Below are 22,464 nucleotides of genomic sequence, written 5' to 3' on the forward strand. Positions count from 1 at the left end.
TGAAACATGCCACCTATCTTGAGATAGAGAGGTAAAGGACTCAGGGTGCAGAACAAGATGTATGGACGTGGCCAACACAAGGATTTTGGGGGGTGGGGTTCAACTATGCATATTTGTCACAAGGGTTTTGTTTTTCTTTTTCAGTGGTGGGATGTGGGAGGGAGATAAAATTAATTTTTGTTCATTGAAAAACAAATTTTAATGAAAAAGGAATCCCCAAGCTTCATCCTAAAACAAGGGCCTATCTTTTATTTTATTCATTTACTTTTGGGGGGGCAATGAGGGTTAAGTGACTTGCCCAGGGTCACCCAGCTACTAAGTGTCAAGTGTCTGAGGCCAGATTTGAACTCAAGTCCTCCTAAATCCAGGGCCAGTGCTTTATCCACTGTGCCACCTAGCCACCCAAGGGCCTGTCTTTTAAAACTCAATGAATCTTCCAATCACGCTATTATAGAAAACCACTGTCTCAGAAAAATAAAAAATAAATGGCACATAAAGGGGCATAGACTGGGTACATGACAATAGTGAGTCTACTGCTACACATTACTGACAAAGAATTGGAAAGGAAAAGTGGCACAAAGACACCATGAGAGATGAATGAACAGAAAAGTTTAATTGGTCATGTGGTAATAATTGGGTATTGACCCAACATCAAGAGATCTAGAGGAAGGCCCCCAGGCCTTTGGATGGACCTCCTGAGGAGGATTTAGGAGGGGAAATAGATGATTTCCACACATAAGATGAGGAGTTATGGATGACTTAAAATTTGCAGCATTGGAAAGAATGTCCACATCAGGGATCTCACAGATATATTGTTGTTGTTCAGTCACGTCTGACTCTTTGTGACCCCATTTGAGGTTTTCTTGGCAAAGATACTGTGGTGGTCTGCCATTTTCTTCTCCAGGTTATTTTACAGATGAGGAAACTGAGGCTAACAGGGTGAAGTGACTTGCCCAGGGTCACACAGCTAGTAAGTATCTGAGGTGGGATTTGAACTCAAGTCCTCCTGACTCCAGGTCTGACACTCTATCTGCTGTGCCACCTAGCAGCCCCATTAATAAGCTCGATAACACCCAGAAGAAGGCAGTCCAGATAGGGAAAGGTGTAGAGATCATGGCAACCAGCTGAAGAGCTAAAGAAGAAAAAACATAATGGATGCCTTTAGTTAGGTGGTACAATGGTTAGAACCACAAGCCCTGAGTCAGGAAGATGAGTTCAAATCTAGCCTCAAGCACTTTTTTGCTATGTGACCCTGGATGAATTACTTAACCTCTGTGTGGCTCAGTTTCCTCATCTGTAAAATGGGCATCATAGCACCTACTTCCCAGGGTTCTTGTGAGGATCAAATGAGACGATAGTTATAAAAGCACTTAGTGCAGTGCCTGGCACATAGTGAGCACTTGATAAATGTTAGTCATTATTATTGATTAGAAGAAGAATAAGAATTGTTTTGCTTGGCCCTAAAGAGCATAACTAAGAAGAGTTGGTGGAAGTTGCAGAAAGGGAGATTATTTAGGTAAGGAAAAACTTCCTAACAATTACAGCTTTCAGGGGGCAGCTAGGTGGCACAGTGGATAAAGCACCAGCCCTGGATTCAGGAGGACGTGAGTTCAAATCCAGCCTCAGACACTTGACACTTACTAGCTGTGTGACCGTGGGCAAGTCACTTAACCTTCATTGCCCTGCAAAAACCAAAAACAACAAAAAACCCCAAAACTCATCAACAATTACAGTTTTCCAAAAGTAGAATGAGTGGTCATAAGGAAAGTCTGGATGACCATTGGCCAGGGATGTCAGACCAGATTTTTCTTCAGGAATGGCTCGTATTAAATGGTTTTTTCTTTGGTCCTTTTGCATTCAGGTTCCATACTTCTTGGTCTGATAAATATCCTTGTTTGTTACCACTGATGGTTTGGGCTAGTGGTGGATACACTTTGACCCAGGGGCCAGACTTAGCCCTCACATGTAATTTATTCAGCCTTCAGAGGTTCAGAGAAGCTACAACCAAGTGGATAATTTTCCCCCGGGGGACTGCATTTGCTTTGAAAAGCTTTATATTTTCCATTCTTAAATTAAGAATAAAGTATGGGGGCAGCTAGGGGAGCACTGGCCCTGGAGTCAGGAGTACCTGAGTTCAAACCCGGCCTCAGACACTTAACATTTACTAGCTGTGTGACCCTGGGCAAGTCACTTAACCCCAATTGCCTCACTAAAAAAAAAAAAGGAATAAAGTATGCAGGACACCTTATATTTCTTTAAGAATAGGGATAGCAGGGGCATCTAGGTGGCACAGTAGATAAAGTTCTAGACCTGGATTCAGGAGGACCTGAGTTCAAATTTGGCCTCAGACACTTGACACTAGTTGTGTGACCCCGGCCAAATCATTTAACCCTCATTGCTGTGCCAAAAAACCAACCAAACAAACAAAAAAATAATGGGTATAGCAATTGGACCTTTGATTTCATTGGCCTAGAGAACTTCCTTTACCAATGCAGGTGGGCATCTTCTCCACAACTTAAATTCTCAAAGAATTACCTAGCACACTAAGAGGTCAATTGACTTGCCCAGGGTCACACAGCCAGTATGTGTCAGGGGCAGGATTTGAATTCAGGTCTTCCTGGATCTGAGGCCAGATCTCCATCTCTTGTGCCATCCTGCCTTTGTAGGTATGCCATACCAGGCCTTTGGCCTTCCCTAGTATAGGTAAAATAGACCATAAGGAAGTCTTAGTGTTCTCTGCGTTACTGACCTGATCCTTTTGTGGAACCTCCTCTCAGTCTCCAAACAGTTATAATGGGCAGCTTTACTTGTATCTCCCACAGTGCCAAGCCTATAAGAGGGGCTAAACAAAAAATAGACTTCCTGGTTCCAAGGTCAGTCCACTTTCCACTACGGAAGGGGGAAAACCTAAATAAAGAGGTTTTTATGTGTATGCTGCTATTGATTAGACTATTAAAAATGGTCCTTCTCCCATTAGTTACATGATCATGGATAAGTGTAATCAGATCAGTTAATTGTCCCCGTGGCAGACAAGAGAGCCCAAACCCAGTACAGGACAGGTGAATTTCCATGGGTACAATTGGTTTTGGAATATGGAGGGCACAGGCAGCCTCAGGAATCCCAGCAGCCTCTAGCTCTTTGTCTGGGATTTCAGGTTTCTAGCACCCCTGCACTCTACATATCATCGAGAGGTTTTAAATGATTTTATAAAAACTGCAAATGTACAAGGTAATTGAATCTTCTGTTTTATTACCCTGAGCTGCCTGGACCTTGCTCAGCCTCCCCCTCACTCACAGAGCAGCTTGAATCAAGTTGGAAATGTTTGTACTGGTAATATATAGGACTTAATTAACCTGGGCTTTTATAGCATTTCCAATGTAAGGGTGAAGCTAACTTCTAGGGAGCTTTAGGAAAGAGGAGGGGGGTGAGAAGACGTGTGTGTGTGTGTGTGTGTGCGTGCGTGCGTGCGTGCGCGCGCGCGCGTGTTCGTGCACGCACATGTCTTTGTGTGTGACATTCGGTGTCTTTCCCACCCTGCTTTGTATCTCTAGTACTTTAATAAGCACTTAATAACCCAGCTGAAGTTGCTCCATCACTGGTGGGAGGAAGCCTCATCCTCCCTCCCATCTCAGCCCCCAGCCCTGAGCAGCCAGGGGTGCCCTAGCTAAGCTTCCCAGCCAACCACAGCATATGCTTGTGACCGACCCATCACTTAGCAAAGGTTAATGCTATTTGCCATGGTAAGAAGCCGATGAAGTAATGATTAATATAGCTGCTGGATGCAGATGGAATTCCCGATCAAACACAAACAGATCCTCAGAATGGGCTCGGGCAGGGTATTTCACATGCTAGGAGACCAAAGGGAACCCAGTTCCCTGTTCAGGCTTCTCCATCAACACTTTCCATTCTTTTTGCCTCCCCTGGCTCACCCTGAAGTAAAAGGAGAGCTATTCCCTTGAGCTTATCTCTTGGACAGGATTCTTCAAAACAGACCAACAGAGAGGATGATGGTCCTCTCCAGAGAATGGCCTTCCGGGTCTTCTCCCACATGGAGGAGAGATGCAGCAGAGAGGCCCCTGATGGGCTGGGCTGGGGTTGCATGAGGCGCGACGGGACAGGGTGGCCAAAGTCACTTCATGCTTTACAATCGTCATTTTTTAAGTCTAGCCAAAGGGGGCAGTCAATAAACGCTTCTCACCAACCAAGTAAATGCTTCTTGTGCCATCACCCCGCATCAGCCAGCCCATAAATCCTGCAAAGAAGCTAAGTGGTTACATCACACCTAAACCCTGCTTAATTATTCGATTTGGAAATAAAAAGCCAGGTGTTAATTGACTCTCACTCCTTCTACTGCGTTTGTACTGCCCTGGCCCTGCGATCGCTTTTAGCCTTGCAGTTAATAAAAGTTTGGGATTTGACCCCAAGTCATGGGGTTGGGAATCCAAGGGCAGAGGTGGGCACCAAAGGTCTGTAGTGGCTCTGATGGTACTCTGCGTCCCAAAGGCTCCTTTCCCTCCACGAATGGGGTAAGGGAAGATGACTAGGAGGCAGGTCCCTTCCCTCTTTGCTACCCCAAAATAATAGGATGAGGAAAGGATTCGTTTTCTAGAATGAGAGGAGCCAACCTTCTCCTAAACTCTTCCTGTTCTTAGCCTGAGCATTCTGGAGTTCATCACCGATATAGAATGGAAAGGGAGCTCAGAGTAAGCTGGTCCCACTCCTCCATTTTACAGATGGGGAAACTGAGGTCCAGAGAGGTCACATGACATTTCGGGTCAGACTCCATCCCAGAATGCCTGATTCCAGGTCCAGAGCTCTTTCCACTTGAATCAAGCCTGGAGATCATCACAGAGCTTGGGGTTCCAGTCCTTCCCTTTTTCTTCTACATATGAGCCAGGAGGCAGGGGGTAAATAAACGTTTAAATAGTGCCTGCTATGTGCTAGACATTGTGCTAAGCGCTTTACGAATATTAGCTCATTTGGGGCAGCGAGGTGGCTCAGTGGATAAAGCACCAGCCTTGGATTCAAGAGTACCTGAGTTCAAATCCGACCTCAGATACTTGATACTTACTAGCCGTGTGACCCTGGGCAAGTCACTTAACCCCCATAGCCCCACCCCCCAAAATGTAAAAAATGAATATTATCTCATTTAATCAGGCAGAAACCAGAACCTTGCAAATCCATTCCTTTGTATTGCCTGACAGCACTTCTAGCAATGCTGCTGTTTCCTTTCCTGAACAGTCACTCTACAAGTCCATTCAGCTCTTCATCAGCTATATTCAGCTAGCATGAATAAATTCTAATGAAACAAATGTATTTATTTACTTGCATTAATTTAATAAATTGTATTTATTGAATTCATTAGAATACAAATAATGAATAACAACCTACTATGTCCAAAATATAGTGGTGAGTAGGGGGCAGCTAGGTGGCATAGTGGATAAAGCACTGGCCCTGGATTCAGGAGGACCTGAGTTCAAATCCAGCCTCAGACACTTGACACTTACTAGCTGTGTGACCCTGGGCAAGTCACTTAACCCCCATTTCCCCCCCCCCCCGCCCCATACAGTGTTAAGTGCTAGAGATACAAACAGAAAAGACAGTCCCTGCTCTCAAGACATTCACATTCTATTGAGGGAGACAACACATCTGGAAGGCTTTAACTATAAGTCAAATGGGAGTCCATGGTCCTTAGGGTGCAGTGGTAAAGGAGACGAAGTAGAGAAGCATCATATTGGATGTCATTCCCTCTCACTGAATCACAGCAGTTGCTGGTGTTGAACCATTTGACTGTGCCCAGGACTTTGGAAGTGACAACGTTCTTTTCTAGGGTCTTCAATAACTGTGGTTACAATACCCAAGGGAGCAGTAGCCAGGCCACATCTCTAAGGATGATGGCTGAGGAGGCCAAGCTGGAAGGAGGACCCGTGGTTTGAGGGAGGGGTTGCTGCCACCATCAGAGTTCTTGTAGTTGGCCAGCAGTTGGTCTTGGTGGTAGCAGGGAAAGTGGGTCCTTTCTCCATAGGGATCGATCCCCTTATTGGTGATGGCAGGTCCCTAGCTAGAAGCAAGGCTGGTGGTCTGGGGGATGCTGCTGTTCCCAGGGCTCTTGGGTTCAATGTGGTGAGACATCTCTGTTGGGGCTGGAGAAGTCATGGTTGAGGTAGTGGCGTTGGTTTAACCTCCTGGCCCCATTCTTTTTCACCCTCTGGGTGCCTTGCTGCTCTGATGGTGGCCCATTGGACCAGTAGGTGGCAGTTGATGGGCACTTGTGAGGATGGCTGGCCCTTTTTCCACAGAGGTTGTTACCCTTGATGTAGGCTACAGGGGCTAGGCTTCATAGGGCAAGTGGTCAGGGAGTAACTAACTGCTCTTAGATTCATAGTACCAGGCTACCTCCATCAAAGCCTAAGGGGAGTTGGTGGTGTAGGTGGTATTAATGATTCGACTTACCTAGCAGTGCAAGCTACCTTCTATCTCTCCCTCAGGACATGCTACCACTTTACATATCAAAGAACCTACATCTGAAGGGTCACTTTCAATCCCAAGAAAGAGAGATCCTCTGTCAGAGCCCTTTCCCCCAAATCTCTACAGCTCTTGTCTACAATTCCAGGGAAAATGTGGGAGTAGAAATGGGGAGTAGTATAGACTTAAGTCAATGGACAATCCCAAACCTCATTATGTATGAATACATGTGTGTTTGTGTATGTGTATAGCATATATGTGTATACATACACGTGCATATATGATTTTAAAAACTGGACTCTAGTCAAGTACAAATAAACATGCACATGTCAGAATCTTGTAAATCTAGTTTTGTCAGTTGCCCAACACTATTACTTCCAAGTCCACTCAAATCTCTATTACCTACATTCAGCTAGTATGAATGAATAAATGAAAAAAACATTTATTATTAAGCCCTTATACACACATTCACATACTTGACTTTGAAGTCCAGTTTTTTCAAACCAGATTTACCTTCCTTATTATATTTTGTCTCAGTAAACATAGAAAGAGTTATCCCAGGAGAGGGGGGGGGCAGGGACAGGAGTATGGCAGCCTGGGTGTCTCTGGAAGCACAAGACCTGAGTATAAATCCCACCTATGACACTTATTACTTTGTGACTTTGGGCACATTTAATCTTTCTGGGACATATTTTCCTAATCTATAAAATGGGTGTTTTGGACTAAAGCAGGACCATAGTTTTAGAACTCAAAGGGATGATAGATTTCATCTACTTCAAATCCTTCATTTTATAGATGATGAAATGGAAGCCTTGAGAAGTTCATTGATTTTCTCAAGGTCACACACATAGAAATGGCAGCATCAGGATTTGAATCTAGGTCCTCCAGCACCAGTCCTCTGCTTGTATCTGAACAAGAATCCCCTATCAACGTGCATTTTCATAGGCCACTAGATGGCTCAATGGATCAAGTTCTGGGACCTGAAGCCAGGAAGAGTTCAAACCCTCTCTAGCTTTGGGTCTCATTGCTTAGCTCCAGGTATCCTTGTCACTAGAAACTCCGCCTCCTGGCATCCAGATCTTTTCTTGGCTTGCACAGTTCTGTCACTTTCCACTTGTCACCACCCCCAGGGTCTCTCTGACAGTATAGAGAGACGGCTTTGAAGCTTTTGTCTCAGCCACCTGAAAATGTCCCTCCAGGTCAGCATGTGTCTATTCTTCTCTTGGCAGCTAGGTGGTGCAGTGAATCAATAGGGTCAGGAAGACCTGAGTTCAAATATGACCTCAGACACTTATTATTAGTTGTGTGACCCTGGGCAAGTCTGCCTCAGTTTCCTCAATTGTAAAATGAGGACAGTAATAGCATCTGACTCCCAGAGTTGTTTGTGAGGATCGAATGAGATAATATTCATAAAATACAAATTTGTAAACTTTTATGCAATTCAAAAATTATGAATTTTTGTAATTCATAAAACTGCCTATATAAATGCCAGTTGTCCTCATTGTTATTATTATGCCTTCACTTGAAAACTTCCAGCATGAGGGAGCTCATTACCTCCTGAGGCAGTCAGCCCCCTTCTTGATAGCTCTGTTTGCGTGTCAAGCCCAAATCTCCCTCTCTACAATTTCTATCGCTCTGCCTGCCTGCTGGGGCCAAGTAGAAGAAGCCGAATCCTTTATACACAGGATAGGATTTGAAATACTCGAAGACGGCTCTGAGGTTCTCCCCTCCAATTCTTCCCACCCGTATGAAATGGATGAGTATGTCTCATATTCTTTCACCATCTCAGTCATTCTTTTCTGGACACATTCCAGCTTGCCAAGGTCCTACCTCAAATATGATAACCAGAACTGGACATGGCACCTCAGATGGGTCTGACCGGGTGAGAGAGTACCTTAGAAAATATCTCCCATCACCTCTTCATTTTACACACAAGGAAACTAAGACTCATTGAAGTAGCCAAGATTGTAGCTAATTAAGGGCAAAGCCCAAGTCCTACTTCTTCCATGATCCCTTGGTTCACATTAAGCCTCAGAATAACTGCTCCATCCTCTGAATTCTAATAGCACTAATTTGGTCATTGTTCCACACTTATATACTACCTGGTATTATTAGTTCATCTTTTCATGTATGTATATCCTATCTCCCCAACCATAGCATGGGAACTGAATACAGTAGGCAGTGTGCCCTTAAGGCAAGAGCACTGGAATTCAAAGTTAGAGGATCTGGGTTCAAATCCTAGCTCTGCTATTTAGGCTAGGTGGCAGATTGGTTAGCACATCAGATTTGGAAACAGAAATATCTAAGTTCGAATACTGCCTTCAATAATCACTAGCTATGTGACCGTGGGCAAAGTCCCTTCTATTAGCCTCGATTTCCTTAGCTGTAAAATGAGCCTAACGGTACCATTCCAATTCAGAGCTTTTCTGAGTATGTAATGTCAGTTGTTGTTGTCGATATGATTGTCATGCACCCCTCTTCTCAGTACCTAGCCATGTGCCAGGCTCTGTGGGGGATTTAAGCAAATGTGGCAAAGGAGGGGTAGTAATGCAGGCTAATTACAATGATCTCTTGAAGCTTCATTTGCCTACTCTGTCCTCCCAAGGATCCTGAAGATGTCAGGAGTCTGTCCAACTTCTCTGCCATGCCCCAGGGCTGATGTAGAAGGCAGCAGGGCTATTAAGTAAAGCAGCACTAAGACCAGGGCCTGCCTCCACTGGATAAAAAGCCCCCACACCAGACGCCCATTAACACTGCCCAACTTAATGCAGCCATATTTTTGGAAAGCCAATATACCCTGAATAGCTCATTGGTATGCGGCTCAGAGTGGGGGTAGAAGACTGTATGTATGTGTGGTGGGGGGAGAACTCTGAAATGGGAATGTAATTAGGACTTCGAATGTTCAATATGCATCCAAAAAGGGGGTGGGTGTGGGGAGCACTCTGGGACTGGGAGAATAAGAGCGATTGGTTTGTCCAGCAGGTTTGTTTGCTGAAAAGCTAGACGGGATCTATAAAGTGGCACTGGGGCTCCCAAGTCTTGCTCCTTGAGCTGCCCCCAGCCCACACTGGGCCACCCACTCATCCTATAGGTCCTTGGCTTGGAAATTGGAGAAGTAGCCCCCTATCAGCTGTGCAGGGCTCCCTCTTAGATAAAATACATCATCATTTACTCCATTAGAAAATAAATGTATGGCTATATTATGGGATTTGCATTCCATTACCTTGGCTTGCATGCCATAAAACATTTATTACACCCTTGGGCTACAGTCTTAATAATGACTGGGTGCGAGGCCTAATGTGATGCTGGCCTTGCTCAGGAACCAGAGATTAATGGGCTTTGATGTCACTCGGCTAATAGTTGTACTCACCAATTTGTTCCATCAGAAGACATTACAGTCAGGGCTGATGCTGGGGGTAGGTCTCTCAGGTTCTCTTTCTCCTGTCAGCAGGGGGCCTCATCCAGGCCCACCGACACCCCCAGTCAAAAGACAAGAAAGATGCTGGGGGCTTCATCCTTCCAATGCCCATCCCTCCCCCTCCCCAAGCAGCCCAAACTCTGGCCTGCAGATCATTCCCTCTGCATTTGCAGCAACCGAACACAACAGACACAAAAATAACTTTCCCTTTTTCTCCCTCCCTCCAGACTCCCTGCTGCAGGGCACTCAATGAGAGCTGTCGTTTGCACTATTCAATTCAATTCAACAAACATCTATCTGGTTATGTAAAGGCCTGTGCTATTCACAAAGATGTTTTCTGCACCGTATTCCCACTCACTCTAGCTCCTCATTCTGCCACCCCCGTGCACATAGAGCACAACTGTATCTTCTTCCACCCAGAAATTCACAGGGGACTCCAATAACATGATAGCACCTTTCCCACTCTTACTTTATAAGAACCAAACATAATGAGAGAAGCCCGTTGGTGTAGAGATTTTGAGCCAGAATACCTGGGTTTAAATTCTGCCTAGGAATTAGGTGTATAGCCCTGGTAACAATAATAATATTTATAGCACCTACTATATGCCAGGCACTGTGCTTTACAAATATTCCCTCACCTGGTCCTTATAACAACCCTGGGAGGTAGATGCTATTATTATTTCCATTTTTACAATTGAGGAAACTGAGACAGAGATTAAGCGACTTGCCCAGGGTGACAGCTAGTAAAAGTCTGAGGCAGGATTTGAACTCGGGTCTTCAAGACTCCGGGTCCAGTGTTCTGTGCACTATGGTGCCACCTAGCTGCCTTCAAGTCATTTAATTTCTCTGTACTTCAGTTTCCTCATTTGTCAAAGCGGAGGGGGGGGGGTTGTAGACTTGATGGTCTCCGAGATCTTTTCTTGCTCTAAACCCAGAATTTGATGATGATGATGTAAGTGGCATGAAAGGAGAGTCTGAATCCGACCTTGATCCACAGGATGTCCCACCACCACCACCAACCAGATGCACTTAAACCTTGAGGGTACCATGAATTGGAGGTGCATGACTCATCTGCATGCCTTGTATTTCTCCAATTTAACAAGTATTTGGAGATCACCTACCAGCACTAACAGTGACCCGGGCATTGGATACTGTGAGGAGGAGGTAGGACAGAGATATAAAAGAACTAGAGCATCAGTAGTGTCAGTGTCAGGAAATGCTGCTTAGTGGTCTGACCTCCAGAGGAAAGGCTACTTATATTTGTGGGGAGAAGAAATGCCTCTTGGCACAGTAGAAAGAGATCAGGACAGAAACCCCTTCCCTGTTTTCAGATACTTCTTTTTCAGCATCACTACCATCACCTCCACCATCACCATCTCCATCACCTCCACCATCATCATTGCCATTATTTCATTATCATCATCATTCATTGACTTAAAAATAAGATGGACCTCAGAAGTCATCAAGTCTAATGTCATCTTTTACAGAGGAGTAAAGTGAGGCGTAAAGAGGTTAAATGAGTTGTTCAAAGTCATAAAGGTAGTAAAATGGTAGAGATGGGATTTGAACCCAAGGTTTTCAGACTCCAAACACAACATCTTTTTCTCTGTGTCATATTGTCTTTTTCTTGTACCCAGTTTATAAGGTTGGGGATGGAAAGGGAGGCCACAAAAGAGCCAATGGTCTCTCTAAGAAAGAGCCAAGTTTGTGAAAGGCAGTTGCTCTATGACTTGTTTAACTAGGTCCCATAATGTAGAATAAGGAATAATGGGTGGGGGAGGCACAGGAAGGCAGATAGTTCAACATAAAGAAAAACTCTAATAATTAGAGCTGAAAAAAGTAGAATGGACTGCTTTGTGATGTAGTGCTCATTACTGAGCATCTTTAAAGAGGTTTGAACATCACTTAATGTGGAAGGGACATGTGACTCTTTGAAATGAAGACAAATCAACAGTTACTATGAGCTCAATGCTCAGTGCTCTAGGAGGATACAGGGAAACAGAGGAGCATCAATCTAGATAAGGACATGAGTAGTCATCTAGTCCAACCCCTTCACTTTCCAAATGAAGAAAGTGAGACCCAGGGAGTTTAAGGGACTTCAGAAAGGCCATTTAAGTAGTAAGCATAAGAAGCAAGATTTGAATTCAAATCCTGCCAGATAGGCGCAGCTAGGTGGTACAGTGGATAGAGCACCGGCCCTGGAGTCAGGAGTACCTGAGTTCAAATCCGGCCTCAGACACTTAACACTTACTAGCTGTGTGACTCTGGGCAAGTCACTTAACCCCAATTGCCTCACTAAAAAAACAAAAACAAAACAAAACAACAAATCCTTCCAGACAGTTCTCTCTTTTTTAATTTTACTCCCCCCACTCCCCTGTTGCTATCGCCTTCCCTCTGTGATTACCTTCCCTTTACTCTGTATATGGTGTATGAGGTGTTCAGGAATTCTAGCACCTCTGGTGTGAGGGCTTGCTCCCACCTTTGGTGTTCACTTGATTCACCCAGCTGTCATCTGTGGCTCCAAGAAACTTTAGCACACCCTGGTAAAACATCTCAGCAGATTGGCTGAACTAAGTTGAGGGTAACTGTGGGGTCTCAAACCTGTTGGTGAGTTAGGGGTTTGTCTCCACTTAGCACGTGAAGACTTCCCCCAGTGGAATGGGTGAATGAGAACAGTTTGTTCCAACAGCCATGGCTGAAGCAGATGCTGTGGAGCACTTACTCAGACATCAAAGACACCAAGGTCATCCATTGTTTCCCTGGGCCATTGCCAGCAATCTTGTCTTTTGTCTTGCCACTAGACTTTGATGCCTCTGGAAGAGAGAGGCTGATGACTTTGTATAACTCTGACTCACTTAAATCCAATCCACATGCAAGTTAAGACATCACCTATCATCTACATTGAGATGTCATTGGTCCGTTTCAAAAATGAAGGATAAAAAAAAAAAGAAGGATAAATCACAACAATATACTTTGTATGGACAGAGTTGTTTGCGTGTTGTCCTTAATTAGATGTGAGCTTCTTGATGTCAGGGAAGTCTCTGAAAATATCTCTTTTAAGAATCAATTGAGGGGCAGCTAGGTGGCGCAGTGGATAGAGCACCGGCCCTGGATTCAGGAGTACCTGAGTTCAATTCCGAACTCAGACACTTACTAGCTGTGTGACCTTGGGCAAGTCACTTAAAACCCAATTGCCTCACCAAAAAAAAAAAAAAAAAAAAGAATCAATTGAGGGGCAGCTAGGTGGTGCAGTGGATAGAGCACCGGCCTTGGAGTCAGGAGTACCTGAGTTCAAATCCGGCCTCAGACACTTAACACTTCCTAGCGGTATGACCCTGGGCAAGTCACTTAACCCCAATTGCCTCACTAAAAAAAAAAAAAATCAGTTGAGGGGGGCAGCTAGGTGGCACAGTGGATAAAGCACCCACCCTGGATTCAGGAGGACCTGAGTTCAAATCCAGCCTCAGACTTCTTGACACTTAATAGCTGTGTGACCCTAGGCAAGTCACTTAACCCTTATTGTCCCACAAAAAAAAAAAAAAAGAATCAATTGGAACCTCCTCTATTTTGGCACTTAAAGCCCTTCCAAAACCTGGGCCCAACCTACCTTTCTAGCCCTGTCACACATTGTTCTCAAGAGGCTTATTTCAAGTCCCTCCTCTGTCTCCTATCTCTGTGCCTTTGCTTTGGGTCTCTTCCATGTCTGGAATTCACTATTTCCTTATCTGCATGTCTTAGTTATCTTCAAGGTTCATCTCAGATGCCATTTTCTATACAAAATATTCCTGATCCCTCCCAATTACTACTGACTCTTTCCCCTCCACCTGGAATTAACCTTGTATCCATTTTGTCTATGCCTAGAAAAACATGGATGCCCTGGCTAGAATGTAAGATCCCTGAAGGCAGGGACTGTTCATTTTTTCTCTGTTTCCCCAGCATCTAGCAGTGCTTAGTTCAGAGTGGGTAGTTAATAAATGATTATTGATTTATAGATAGTTAAAATTCCACCTTTCTTTTTTTAAATAGTATTTTATTTTATTTTTTCCAATTACATATAAAGATGGTTCTCAAAATTCATTTTGGTAAGATTTTGAGTTCTGAATTTTTCTCCCATTCTCCCCCCTTCTGAAGTCAGCAAGAAATCCAATATAGGTTATACATTACAATGTTAAATATATTTCCACATTAGTCATGTTGTAAGAGAAGAATTGGAACAAAAGAAAAAACACACAAGAAAGAAGAAACAACAAAAAAACCTCAACAACAACAACAAAAAACCCCAACAACAAAAGAGAAAATAGTATGCTTCAATTGGCATTCGGACTCCATAGTCCTTTTTCTGGATGTGGAGAGCATTTTCCATTATGAGTCTTTTGGCATTGTCTTGGATCATTGTATTGCTGAGAAGAGCTAAGTCTATCACAGCTGATCATCACACAATATTGTTGATAATATGTACAATGTTCTCTTGGTTCTGCTCATTTTGCTCAGAATCATAAAATTCCAACTTTGTCCCACAAATATAGGATTTGATATTCACTAGCTCATGCTTCTTTGTCCTCTATTCCCCTGAGTTCACAAGTATAACTCCTCCCCAAATGTCACTGGAAAATTACACAAGCTATCCTACTTCTCTTGGGTAACTGACTCTTGTCTTAATGACAGACTTCCTGCATTTAAAGTATTGAATGCCCCTGTTTGCTGCCTATTATTCCTGACCTAGGCTTGGATAGTTTGTCATTCTTGTGGTCTTCTCAGGGCTGCCTGTTGATATTTGGTTCAGTAGGTCATACAGCATATATAGAGACAGAGAGCCAGCCTTGGCATCAGGACAATTTGGGTTCAAATATCCTTGAACACACCCTGACTTGGCACCATGAGAAAATCACTTAACTTTTCAGTGTCCCAGTCTACTCTCTAAGACTCTAAATGAGCAGATGGTGATCTGCATTGGTAGAGGGAGTTGTTGTTCTAGGAATTCCCCATACCAGAGAATTCACAGAGAATAGTCCCCCCATTTTTTTCAATATCTTCACCACATTTTTCTTGTAACAAAATATTTATGGAAAATACTGAGACTATACATTAACTGGAATGAGAAAGATTATTTCTAAAACTATAGAAACCAGGAATGCTGTCAAATCCCTGTAATCCCTGTACCTTGGGAAATTGAGGCTGGTAGACTGCTTGAGCTTAGGAATTCTGAGCTGCAGTGGGCTAAACCCCTTAGAATATCTATACACAGCATCAATATGATGAGCCCAAAAGATTGTGTGTGTGCATGCGTGTGTGTGTGTGTGTGTGTGTGTGTGTGTGTGTGTGTGTGAGAGAGAGAGAGAGAGAGAGAGAGAGAGAGAGAGAGAGAGAGCAGCTTTCCTGAGGAGTGGAAAACTAGTTAGAAATGAACCAAGTCAAAATTCCCATGCCAATCAACTGTGGGATCAAGCTATGAGTGGTCAATCCACTTCCAGCCTCAAATACATAAAAATAAGCAAATTAATTCATTCAAACCATAGAAGCAATGGAGAGACAACTAGTGAATGTAAGAAGGTTATAACATAGTCAATGAGCAACTTCAGATGGATGTCATTGGAGAAATTTAAGATAGGAAAAGGTAATGGGATGGACCTATGGCAAGGACAGAGGATAACACATGGGCAGAGTGCTCCATTAGTACACCTGAGATGTCAGGAGAAATTGAGGCAGGTTTATAGCATTGTTGGGCGGACAACCTTGGGGCAAACTTACAGTAGCTCATGGACAAGAGCTATTCATACAGAATGGTCAACCGAAGATGCCTTCAATCTGTATCTTTGGAGGGAACTCCTGAATTAATGAGATGACAGATGCATTTAGGTAGAGACCGCTATCCTTGGATCTGGGCCAGCTACTTTCCCAGCCATTCTCCCCACCATTTACCCATTCCATCACTTTTTTCTTTTTTTTTTTTTAGTGAGGAAATTGGAATTAAGTGACTTGCCCAGGGTCACACAGCTAGTAAGTGTTAAGTGTCTAAGGCTGGATTTGAACTCAGGTACTCCTCATTACAGGGTTGGTGCTCTATCCAGAAGAAGAAGAAGGAAGAAGAAAGAAGAAAGAAGAAAGAAGAAAGAAGAAAGAAGAAAGAAAGAAAGAAAGAAAGAAAGAAAGAAAGAAAGAAAGAAAGAAAGAAAGAAAGTAAGAAAGAAAGAAAGAAAGAAAGAAAGAAAGGAAGGAAGGAAGGAAGGAAGAAGAAAGAAAGAAAGAAAGAAGAAGAAGAAGAAGAAGAAGAATCCAGTCCCTGCCTCCAAGGAGCTTACATTCTCTTAAGGAAAGAGAATATATCAGGGAATGGAGGATTGGGAGGATTGTTTGGGACCTTTAACAGTTTGTTAAACACTGTCATTGAAGGAGTTGAAGAAAGATAGTCATCCCTGATATTTGGGATGGTTAGATAGGGTTCATGGAGGAGGTAAGAGTTATAGTTTTGCTAAACCAAGGGGAAAGAAGAAAGCAGTTGAGGTAAGAGGAACAGCCTGAATGAAAGTTTACAGGTGAGTAAGTATATGTGATGTATTTATAGTTGCATAGATGGTGAATGTAGTCATAGGCTACTTACTTGCCTTTTCCAGGGATGATAATGTTGATTTGAATATTGTTCCCAGAATGCCTACATCACATAAGGATCTGAAGAATGAGAGAAACATCAGGACTAGAAATAAAAGCATCTTACTCAATTATCTACTTCATCAAAACAAAAACTAGCAACCAGATCAGATCAACAGTGTTGAAATCTTGCTGGTTCTTATAGGCTGAAGGTCTATCCTGAGGGTTAGGGAGTATGGAATACTTTTGGGCATCTACTCAAAACTCTTCCTGGATGGATCCTGAGAATCTCCTTTCCATTTTGACTTTGAGCTACCCCTTTCCTAATGGTGATGGGCTATTCCTGTGGGGACGACACTGATGAATCCCAAAGATTCCCGGACCTTGAGATCTCCAGGTCTTTGCTAAATTCTCCTACATATTGAATTCCCTAATCCAACTCCCTGAGGTCAGGGACTGTCTTATTTTTCTATGCACAACCCTAGCTTGGCACATAGTAAGTGCCTAGTAAATTCTTTTCATCCATTCGATAGATCCCTATTGCCTTTCCATAAAGTTCATATTCCTTTGCCTAATACTCAAGGTCTTCTACAGTCTGGAACCTCCCTGTCTTTGTCTTATATGATGCCACTCCTTTCTAAATGTACTGTGTTATGTCTGAAACTGGATGACGCATCAATCTCTGTAGGAGTCCCATCATTTCCCATCTCTCTACTTTTGCTGGTGTTATTCTTTTTGCCTAGAATCCTCCCCCTCACATCTTCCTGCTGAAAGTCTGACTGTCTTTTGGGGTTTCATTTGAATGCCCCCTCCTCCATGAAATCTTTTCTGATCCCTCAAGTTGGTGATGATAATTGCCCCTCCCCTATTTTGCAAAACGTTTGCTTGGCATCTTTCTTATGGACTTGCCGAGTATCACTTTTTAGTTTAATCATATGTATGTGCATATAAGTATGAATAGGTAACATATAGGAGCATGTACATGAATATGTAACATATGTATATGAGTGTATGTATGTATGTATGTTATGTATGTATGTGTGTATGTATGTATGTATGTATGTATGCACTGTACACTCCCTACTAAGATTATGAGCTTCATAAGAGCAGGGCCTGTGTCTTCTCTAATTTTTGTATATCTCTTCCAGCCTAGCAAAGTGCTCTGCACATTTTTGGGGCAGGTTCATTCCTGTTATTTCATTGGATTAAGAAACTCCTTTTACTAATACTATAGGCATTTCACTGGTCGACCCCCATTCCTGGAATGCTTTCACTCCTAATCTCCATCCCCTGGTTTCCTTCAAGTCCCAGCTAAAATCCCGCTGTTTAAAAAACAGTATCTTATTTTTTCCAATTACATGTAAAGACGATTTTTAACCTTCTTCTCCTCCTCCTTCTCCTCTTCTTCTTCCTCCTCCTCCTCCTTCTTCTTCTTCTCCTCCTCTTCCTCCTTCTTCTTGTTCTTGTTCTTCTTCTACAAAATGCTGAGTTCTAAATTTTCTCCCTCCCTCCCTAACCTCCCCCTTCACTAAGATGGCAAGCAATTTGATATAGGTTTATCTATGTGCAATCATGTAAAACCTATTTCCATATTAGTTATGCTGTGAAAGAAGAAAGTTTTGCAGTTTGTAAAAGGAAAAACCACAAAAAATTAAAAAATAAAGGGAAAAAAAGCATGCTTCAATCTGCCTTTAGACTTCATCAGTCCTTTCTCTGCATGTGGATACCATAAAATCCCACTTTCTACAAGAAACTTTTCTGATGCCTTTTAATTCTAATGCCTTCCCTCTCTTGATCATTTCCTGTTTATCTCACATATAACTTGTTTCTTCACAGTCATTTACTTGGGGTATTTTGGGAGTTTTTTTGCAGGGCAATGGGGGTTAAGTGACTTACCCAGGGTCACACAGCTAGTAAGAGTCAAGTGTCTGAGGTCAGATTTGAACTCAGGTCCTCCTGAATCCAGGGCCAGTGCTTTATCCACTGTGCCACCTAGCTGCCCCCACAGTCATTTACTTGTCTGCTTCTTTAGAGTGTGGGTGTTTCTTGAGGGGAGGGACCATCTTGTTTTTCTTTATAGCCCCAGGACTTAGCACAGTGCCTAGCACATAGTAGTCATTTAATAAATGCTTATTGGCTGACTGGCTAAGGGATTGTGGCAGAAAGACAATGATCAATGGTTCCTTGAAAAAAGGAAGAAAGAAGCTAACCACTCATGGGGAGGTGAGAAAGGGTTTGGAATCATGACTCTAATCAGGAATGGTACCCTAGAGAGGGAAAATAAGCAGGCTACTGTCTCAGTTCTAGCCTGCAGAACTCTAGAAGCTGCCAAAGCCTACTGGCATCATCACGTAAAGACTTTGGGGTGCTGCAAAATGGGGATGGCACAGGGAGGGATGCAGATGGAGTCAGAGTGTTAGAGGCAGGGGGTGATCAGCAATCTTCATCACCAAACATTAACCAAATGCCTGCTACATATAAAGCTTTGTTCAAGATCATGTAGACACAAAGGAATTTAAGAAAAGGGATTTAAAACATAGTTGGGGAGAATCAAACATGCATTTTTAACAAATAGTAATAGTTTACACATTTTATTGTTTGTTACATGCCAACTAGTACTAAACATTGAAGGAGCCCAAGAAAGATTGTCATCTTTGATGGCTGGAATAGTCCCATCAGCTTCATGGAGCTTGTAGTTTTGATACGCCAAGCAGAAAGGAGAAGATATTCCTGGTAAGAAGAACAACATGAGAAAAGATTTAGAGTGAGTAAGTATATACAATGTATGTGTAGTATGCACAAGGAATGACAAGTGACCAGCTTGGCTAGAATTAAGGGTTAGAAAGATATTTAGGGGCCTTGAATGCCATGCTAGAAAGTTTGGACTTTATCCAATAGCCCATTATTGGATTAATGGCTAAATTGGATAAATTATTGGATTAATGGTTTCCCATTAAAGGTTTCTGAGCAGGTGGGAATGACATGTACAAAGTGGTTGTAATGGTCCGTTCAGGATTTAAGGATGAGCGATATAGCTCATGCTTACAGGGAACTTACCTACTTATGATTTATTGATATTAAAACAAAGGATAAAAAGAGGACATGTGCCAGCCTGTAACACAGTGACCTAGGTCCCTTTTATTCTGCTTCAGGAGCATGTCATAGCCTAGATGAGGTCCAGGAGCTAACTATTTCTGCAAGGACTACAGGCTAACTAAGAGTGGCACCTGCATATTGGGGTTTGCACTATATGTTAGCTTAAATTGAGAAAACTTGGTGCCCTTCACAAATACACAGATCTGAGCTCAGATACTCTAGTTATGAGTAAGCCAGAGTAAGAGCTTTATATGAAGCTCACAATCTTAGTAGGGAGTTAAAAGACATGCACATGTGATTAAAATACAAAGCAATATGTAGTAAATAAATGTTTTGTAAAATCCTGGGCAAGAAGGGAGGGACAATGGAGTGGTCCAATCCCTATGGTGCTTTGAGGCCTTAGTTGTTCTCCTTAAATTGTTCTCCTCTCCTTCCTAGGGATATGGGCAGGGAGAAAAGAGTGATCTGACCAGATAGCTGGGATGTTTTGGCTTATTACCTCCCTCCCTAGAAAAAGGCAACCAAGAGAACATCAGTAATTATCAACCCATGTGCTTATCTGTTCATATCTATAAAACCTTTGAAAATGGTCTATGTACATGTTGAGGGTACCCTTGATTTAAAAAAGAGTAAGAGGGGGCAGCTAGGTGGTGCAGTAGATAAAGCGCCGGCCCTGGATTCAGGAGTACCTGAGTTCAAATCCAGCCTCAGACACTTGACACTTACTAGCTGTGTGACCCTGGGCAAGTCACTTAACCCCCATTGCCCCGAATAAACAAAACAAAACAAACAAAAAAGTAAGAAATAAATAGTCTAAGAAGATTAATCTGGGAGCAGAGAGAGAACAGAGGTAGAGACAGCATTTAGGAGTGTGATAGCCAGAGATAGGGCAAGAAAGGTCTAAATTAGATGACTGGTGATGGGAATATAAAGGAAGTGAAGACCATAAGAATGTGATGAAGGAAGAATGATCAGGATGCTGGGACTGATTAGATAAAGAAGTTGAAGGAAAGGGAGAAGCAGTCAGGCATTATAAAAGTAGTGTAGGCAATACAAGCAGTGATAGAAATTAATTATTACTGGACAAAAGAAGTGCTAGGGAATACATGGAAATGGCATTCATACTTACATAACAAAAACTTAGCATAATAAGGCCATATCATATGGTCTTCTATGAACATTCCCCCTCTCCCCTCATAGAATATAAAGTCTTTGAGATCACAAGTGGTTTCTTTTTTTTTTTTTTTAGTGAGGCAATTGGGGTTGTGACTTGCCCAGGGTCACACAGCTAGTAAGTGTTAAGTGTCTGAGGCCGGATTTGAGGTTTCTTTTTTTATCTTTACATAGCTAATGCTGATTTCAGTGCCTGGCACATAGTAGGTATATTTATTAAAATGTTTTTCAGGCTAAATTGGGTTGGGTTGGATATTGATTCTTTATTATACATACGAGAATGTAAACTTCTTGGGAGCAGGGACTATTTCATTTTTGTCTTTGTATCTTCAGTGACTGGAACATAGTAGTTACTTTATAAAGATTTATTGAATGAACTAGTACACTACCACAGTGCATACTTTACACAGTGAATACAGTCTGGTACTACAGTGGATTCATTTGGATCCACTGGACTTTCCCCACCTGTAGAGATTGAAACTTCAGATTGTCCCATGGATTCTTGTCTTGTGCTCTCATTAATCTTCCAAAAACTTATACCCAATATACTAGTGGTTTTTCTTTCTCTGGGTCTTTTAATATTTCACGAATACCTGTTCAACAAGCAATTTGATTCACAACTTATTCCTCCCTTTCTCTCTGCAACTTGTCCATAGTGCCACAGAATTAAAGAGATGGAAGGTAACTCAGAAGTCATCCAGTCCAACTCATGCCTCTCTACAACACATCCAAGTGTTCAGTCTGGTAGCCTTTGCTTGAAGACTCTTAGTGAGTAGGAATCTATTACCCTCCCCCGGCATTCCATTTCAATCCAATCCAATAAATATTTATTAAGCAGCTATTATATAGTTTGGTTATTCAGTCATATCTGACTTTTCATGACCTCATGGACCATATCATGCCAATATTGTTCATGGAATTTTGTTGACAAAGATACTGGAGTGGTTTGCCATATACTTTTCCAGTGGATTAAGGCAAACAGAGATTAAATGACTTGTCTGGGGTCACACAGCTAGTAAGTGTCTGAGGCAAGATTTGAACTTAGCTGCTCCAGACTCCAGGCCCAGTGCTCTATCCATTGAGCCACCTAAGCTATTATTTAATGTGTTTCAAAAGTTTTAAGACAACTTTTAAGCCTTCAGTAACAAAAATCTACACTGAGACTTTCGAGTCACACTGGGTTTTTCCATGTGTAAATTTCTAGACCACGAATAATAGACTTGAGGCTGGGGATCTCATTGGATGGTCTCTCTATTGGTCCAGAGTTTGATGCATTTCCAAGTGTGTATTTTATCCACTTTGCTACTACTCTGTCCCTCTGGAGAATATGTTTGGGGAGCAAATCTCTGTTTTATACTTTTCTTTTATATTTTGATAATGAGAGGATTATTGAACAGTTACATTTGTGGCTATATCTATGAAGAAATCTTATATAATCTTGGTGGGGTTTTTTTGTTTGTTTTTTTGTTTGTTTTAGTGAGGCAATTGGGGTTAAGTGACTTGCCCAGGGTCACACAGCTAGTAAGTGTTAAGTGTCTGAGGCCGGATTTGAACTCAGGTACTCCTGAATCCAGAGCCAGTGCTCTATCCACTGAGCCACCTAGCTGCCCCAATCTTATATAATCTTAACATTTGCATGGGAGACACCTTGTCAGAGGGAATCTTTTAAGGCTGTTTGGTCTACTGATTCAAATACATTTTAAAAAATAAACTAACAATAAATGTAA

This window comes from Dromiciops gliroides, chromosome 2, assembly GCF_019393635.1.
Source record: "Dromiciops gliroides isolate mDroGli1 chromosome 2, mDroGli1.pri, whole genome shotgun sequence".
In the NCBI taxonomy this organism is placed as follows: domain Eukaryota; kingdom Metazoa; phylum Chordata; class Mammalia; order Microbiotheria; family Microbiotheriidae; genus Dromiciops; species Dromiciops gliroides.